Source organism: Herpailurus yagouaroundi, unplaced genomic scaffold (assembly GCF_014898765.1).
Source record: "Herpailurus yagouaroundi ecotype Mexico unplaced genomic scaffold, PumYag 188, whole genome shotgun sequence".
NCBI lineage: Eukaryota > Metazoa > Chordata > Mammalia > Carnivora > Felidae > Herpailurus > Herpailurus yagouaroundi.
This window is the reverse complement of record NW_024412419.1, coordinates 31159315-31165865: the sequence shown is the minus strand read 5'-3', so window position 1 is coordinate 31165865 and position 6551 is coordinate 31159315. Positions and strand designations below refer to the sequence as shown.

Genomic DNA, 6551 nt, shown 5'->3' with positions numbered 1-6551 from the left:
GACAAAACAAGACCTTTCCCCCGAGCCAGGGCTACGAGTGGCTGGGGGACCCGCGGCCGGGGAGGGTCGGCGCGGTCAGGTGGCCCAGCTTTCCCGAGAGTCACCCGCCCGCTACACCCTAGCTTCGCCGGGCTAGATCGGCTTGTTGGGACGAGGAGAGGTGGGCGCAAGAGGTTTAGTGCAGGTGTCCAGGGTGCGGGCGGAGTCCCTTTGTCCTCGGGCACCCAGGCGCTAGCACCCGGGGGGGGGGGGGGGAAGTCCCTCTTTGAGGGAGCTCGCGCTAGCTTCCCGCGACCTCTCTTTGTGCAGAGGGAGCCCTACGCAGCTCCTCGTAGGGACGCCGCATCCCTAAGGGTGGCGCCCGGGTGGTAACAATGGGCGCCCATTGTACTCCCGGGGCCCGCAGGCGCTGCCGCTGCTGACCCCCTCCCGCTCCTCCGGGCCCCGGCGCAGGTACAGCGGCGGCGTGGGTCTTTCGGGGCCGCGCGCACCCTCCGCCCCGCCCCGGCCCGCCCCCTGCGCCGCCCGCCCCGCCCCGCGCGGCCCCGCCCTTCACAGGTTCAGGCTCAGCGTCCGGCAGCCGCGGGCTTAGTCCGGCTCGCATCTTCCTACACCGCTGAGGCCGGAGTCTGTCGGGAGCGCAGCGGCGCGGCGGGGCGGGAGCGGGGGCCGAGCCTGGAGACCCGCGGCCTCCGGCGCCTTTACGCCCACTCGGAGTGGATAGTGCTGTGAGGTGCCTCGCGGGCCGCCTCGGCTGGATCTGCGGGTAACGGGCTGGGACTGCGTGTGCCCTCGGGAGGCGTCTGTGCGGGGCGTCCCGCCCAGGGGCAGCGGCTGGGATCGTCTGGGTTGCCGGTGAGTTGCTGCCTGCCCAGGGCTCCTTCCTCTCTGCCTGTGAGTCTGTGCGACCCGCGGTCGTGGCCGCTTCCGGCGTGCGCGGGGTGCTAGGCTTGGAAACGCACAAGGAGCGGGGATACGGGGAGCATCGCCTTACCAGCTGGGGTCCAAGGGACCAAAGGGGACGTAAAGCAGACGGGGAGGGGTTCGGGTGGCACGATCGAGACGCAGAGCTCCACCATTTGTGCCCACCACTTTTCAGGGTGGGGCTGCACGGCTGCACTGCACCCTCCGAGCTATTTTGACAGCCATTCTGGGCGCGTATTCCATTTTTCCATCTCAGAACAAGCTGCACATGGCTACCGCCCCCCTCCCATCGTGGAATGGCACCAGGGCCGCACATGGGTGCCCCGTGCAGATCTTCGATGGCACTATCCGCCGGGTACCCTCTCACTTGACAGGGGGCATTGTGGCTGGAGCTCCAACCTGCAGATCTGGCAGTTTAATTATTGTTATTATTATTATTATTATTATTATTATCATTATTTGACGGTGGTTCTGAATGGCTGAAGCGTTTTCAAGATTTTTTTTCCACCTTGGAACTGTCTTGACACAGACAAGTATCAGACACGTGAGGACGAATGGATCTGGCCAGTAATTTTTTTGTTATGAATTATTGTACTCCATCCCCCTCTCGACTTCGAGAGGCATGTGTTTCATCTTATAAATAGAAAGTAGCATATTTTTTGGCAGGACCTCCTTTATACTGTACAGTCTAGGAGAGGTCAGTTTAAAAATAAATATGCACTTGAATGTTGAATTGCCGAGAGCCAAGCTGTGGCTGGGACAAGCTGCGTGGACAGCAGCATCAAAGCCCGGAGCGCAGCTGTGTTGAAAAGAGTAAAAGCCCCAGAGCGCAGCCCAGGCTGACAGTCAAGTAATTACATTTTGTTTAAAAAAAAAAAAAAAAAAAAAAGTGAGTGAATTAAAATGAGGGCGGGAATAGGAATGTCAGGAGAGTACTGCAACATGAATCTTTGCAGCCCTGATGTATTTGGGGGAGTCGCTGCTTATGTGTGCTGAGGGTGTAGGGGGTTCTGGAGAGGGAGGTGCTTGGAAGGGGGAGGGAATTGATGACTGTGTTAGGGAGACAAAGATTTCCTCCCCACCCCCAACTTTTAGGCCTCACAATATTCCAGAGTTTCTTAGGGGTGCTGCTTTTTAAACAGAACAAGAAATTTGGAGTGCAGCAGATGTCCGTGTTTGAATAGCAAAGCCAGTCTTGCAGACTTCCCCTTAAGATCACAAGGAGACAAAAGGCTTACCATGAAGTCTGATGATGGGGTATCCCTAAGGCTATCTAAAAGGCTTCTATAACATTCTAACTTAGAAAAGATCGTTTTTGTATCTGAAAATCAAGAAATGCAACGTCTCTTCTTTTCTGGACAGTTCTAGAGGTCTTCTCTCTGATACCACCTGTAATTTGCACGAGCCCTTCTGGGCAGTTAAATAAGCTAGACAGTATGTGTGTGCCACAAACCCTTTTCAGAATAGATTTATACACTCAAGAGATACGTCGGGGCAGGTTTGAAGTGCCTCGCATGGTCACACCTGGCATAAATAACCGACTATTTGGATAGTCAAGGGATGGTTGAAAGTTCTTCATTAAGTCTCCCAAAGAATGTAGATTTCCCAATCATACTCACTGAATACAACGCTGAATACCAGCCTCTGGGCCCGAAGATAAGAACTTTACAGAAATTTGGAACTGTTTCTGGATCCATGGCAGTTTCTGTTTTCCAGTGGTATCATCTGCAAGAGATTTACATTATGAATTCCATGATTGGAACGTGGTGCTGTGACAGCAGCTACAGACATGAAATAAGATGAGCGCCACCCCCCCTCCTTCCAAATCTGAGCAGTGAAATTCTGTTCTCTGTCTGAATGTAACATGTAAAGACCGCTAAAGTAAGGAGAGTTGCACTTTTTTTTAATTGTAAATTTAAATGTGCAAGAGGAATAAATACAAAGCCATGGGCTCACATGAGCTGGTTTGTGTCTCTCCAGCTTTTCCTTTAATGTGGTGTTTTGTTTTTTATGTCCAACGTGTTCACAAAAGCGGCCCTTTTTCTCTTCTGACGTTCATGGTATTCAACAGCAATGGGGATAAGGTAGTTTTAACCTGTATCACCCACAGATTCTTACCAGCCTATAAATTTTTCACAAGCTCTGTGCCCAGTAGCCATTGCATGTATCCAGTGGGTGAAGTGCAATACCTAACCTGAAGAAACCCTCCAGAAAGACTGTTTTGATGTTTTCTTTTTAATTATTAAAATTCTTATTTGCAGTCTAATTTCGTTTAGGCCTGGCCTAATTTGTTTCTAACCAGACTCCTGTAGACCCGACTATTCATTGAATAAGAACCTCAATCTATTTTTAAATACAGTATGGTTGCCAGAGAACAAGGATAGTCATTTGAAACTAGTAGATTGAGCCAGCTACAAAATCTCCTTTACCAAGTGCTGGAGCCCAAGAATTCTGCTAAAACGTCATGCTGTTCAGGACTTTGGATGATAAAGGCACTTCCTACATGGAGCCTGTCCGAAATGCCAAGCAGTCTTCTCAGCCCTTCACCCTGGTTAACTCATTTATTTCTAGTAATCATTCTATGAAGGAGGAACTGTTAATATCCCCATTTTATGGGTGTGGAAGCTGGGGACAGACCTGTTCTATACGTGCCCCAAATTACACCAAAAGGAACATACCTAATATGCATATACAGTTTAACAACCCAATGTGTGCATGTAGGAGTGGCTAATCTTGCTTGCATGTCAGCACCTCTTAAGGGCAAGGAGATGGGGGGGGGAAACCCTGAGGTTAAGAAACCTCTCTGAGTCAGGCTGCCTGAGCTCATAGCCTAGCTCTGGCTCTTAATACTTGTGTAATTGGGCAAATTACTTAGCCTGTGTGCTTCAGCTTACCAATTATGCAATGGGGATAATAATATTACTCAGAGGATGAAATGAATTTAAAAAAGAAAAAAACAGTAATTCACTCAGAACAGTGCCTGATCCAGAGTAAGTACAATAAAAGGTTGATGCTTCCTTGTTGCTTTTATTTTTTTCCCAGGTGCTTAATAAATACTCTCTTATTTAATATTCATAACTACTCTTTAACACAGAGAGTATTGTTTCAAGATGAGAACACGGCTTCAGAAAGGTTTAGTAACTTGGCCAAGGCCACACAGCTAAGTAGCTGAATCAGGTCTGGATTCAAGTCTATTTGACCTTGTACTAAATACCACACCCCCACCACCTGGGAGGACTGGCAGTAAGGCTATTAAATCTGACTCTTCTGAGGGGTTTTGGCCTCCAGCAGAGAATTCATTTCATAGTACTCTATATTCAAAGGAAAATGGTAGTAATTGCCAGCCTTTGGGGATACCGGGTGAATTATTTCATTTTTGAAGATAGTTTAATCTCACAGGTATGGCCATAGTCTTCTCCTGCGGGGGATCCAGAGTCAAACCGCTAGAGTTAACGTGAGCATTTAATTTATACCATAAATGAGGAGATTTGCTATTGCTATGTGAAAATGTAGGACTCAGGAAGGAGGAAAGAAAAAAAGGCCCTGCAACATCTAGGTGCCAGGAACTTCTGGGACCAAGGATGGAGTGGAGCTTAGAGAGGACCACAACCCTGCGTTGATGTTCAGGAGAACCGGGGCTGCAGTGTTCCATAAGCAGTCTGGATGGTCCCGTCCTTCAGGCCAGTGTCCACACCCAACGGTGCCTGGCCCTTCAGTCCCTGGCACCCAATGGACATTAATACCTATTTCATAATGACACTGCTTCGGGAGAAGCTAAGCAAGAGGCAGGAGCCGCCAATAAACTGGGCAGGAAGGTTCTGTCCTTGGTGGAAGGTGGGCCTCCTTCTAGTTCTGCACCTGCCCCGGACCCTGCCAGATAAGCTTCTGGTGGGACAGACAGAGTAAGGAAGCCTTTGAAACTTAAGAGAGGTACCCTGGATCAGCCTGCCTGCCTCTACTGCCTTGGACTTGTGGGATTGTGATTAGGAGGGGACCCAGACCGAAGTAGGGGTTCTGGAAAGCATGGCCCAAAGTAACTTACATTGCCTCAAAACCAAGAGCAATAGCCTTCAAGCTGTTGGCTTCCATTTGGAATCTTCCCTTCTCCTGCCCCCACCCTTTAATGGTTACAAAACAAAACAGCACCCCACAAACCAAAATAATATAAGTAGCCAAATAGTTATGTAGCGATAGTAGGGTATTTTTCTTTCCTAAAAAAAAAAAAAAAAGCCTTGCTTGGCCTTGATATATTTCCTCAGTGCCAAGTTCACCAGTGTCTCATGATGAGGGGCCGAGTTCGACAGTACCTCTTGTTTCATTTTTAAAATGAAAACCCATAGTTTTAAAATATGAATCATGATACTGATATTTTAAAAGTTTACTGTTTCTGAATAGCCAGGCGAACTGAGGCATTTCAAAGTTGGTAAATTCCAAATTAGTAGTATTTGATTAATCCTTATTGCTGGCTAAAGTCATGAATGAATAGTAGAAGCCTTGACTCTCAAATATGAAATTGAAAGAACCTGATTTTCAGGGGTTTGGCTTTTGTTTGCATGTTTGAAAAAGTCACTATTCGTCTTCTAGCCTTTGATTCTTTGTTAAGCCATGTTGCAGTGATAACACATCTGCAGTTAGCTAGCATAACACCACCTAACTTGCACCCTGAGATATGAATGGCATCAGAAAAGGATTGTTTGGGAAACTGGTTTGACTAAGGTCCCTTTCTGCAGGACTTCTCAGAGCATTTAATATGTCACTGTGTTCGTAGAGTCTCCACGGGGAGACAGTGTCCAGAGTCTCAAATCATTAGCCCACAGAGCAACCGGCAGGAGTGGTCTGGCAGGCAACCCATTCTGGGAAGCAGCAAGCCAGAGGCTGAAGCCATCCACTGCAGTCTGCCCTACAGAGCTGAAGGATCCCAAGGACATTTTAGAGAGTCAAAGGATTAGAGCCACAAGAACGCACCGGGAGATGTGAGCACACCTGTCATTCTGCTGTTTGATAAAATTAATACAAAACTAATGGAAACAGTCACAGAGGTGCTGGAGTTGAGAAAACAGATTCTGGTCTTGGCTCTGACCCAGGCGTAAACTGACTTCAGGGTCTCTGTCTCATAGATGAGGCGCTTGGTGCTAGGTGGTTTCAGATAACCTCTAGCCATAGAACCCAGTGAGCTGGAATCAGTGAGACCCATCAGCCTACCAGTCTTACTACTAATAATGTGGAAACCCTGGGTTGAAAAACAGACCAGTGCAGCTCTGTAGCAAAGCAGTCTGAGCCACCATGGAAGGCAGAGAACTTCAAAGTCAGGCCTCTATTTAGACAGCTTCCACATTTGGGAATCTGTCTTGTTCTGGTGACAACTTGAAGGTCATATCTGTGGACACATCATTGCCAATGATAAATCACTGTGTGTTTAGTTGAAAAAGACCTGTTCTGTTCCAATGCATTATAGGCCGCACCCATTTCCTAAACAAGGCATTTTTGGTTTAATGTGGCTTTGCCATTTCAGAATGCATTTGATTTCTTTTCCTTTTGTTTCTTTTTCTTTCTTTCTTTCTTTCTTTCTTTCTTTCTTTCTTTCTTTCTTTCTTTCTTTCCTTCCTTCCTTCCTTCCTTCCTTCCTT

General features: G+C 47.9%; 1 protein-coding gene across 1 annotated transcript in view; it reads left to right on the top strand.

Annotated features, from left to right (window-relative positions):
- The first annotated feature begins 581 nt into the window (after positions 1-581).
- The window catches only part of CDC42EP3 (CDC42 effector protein 3), a 23148-nt gene continuing 17178 nt past the window's right edge, over positions 582-6551 (top strand). Inside the window, exon 1 of the mRNA XM_040496537.1 lies at positions 582-855. The gene's annotated coding sequence lies outside the window, so the exon portion shown is untranslated. The remainder of the gene's footprint in view (positions 856-6551) is intronic.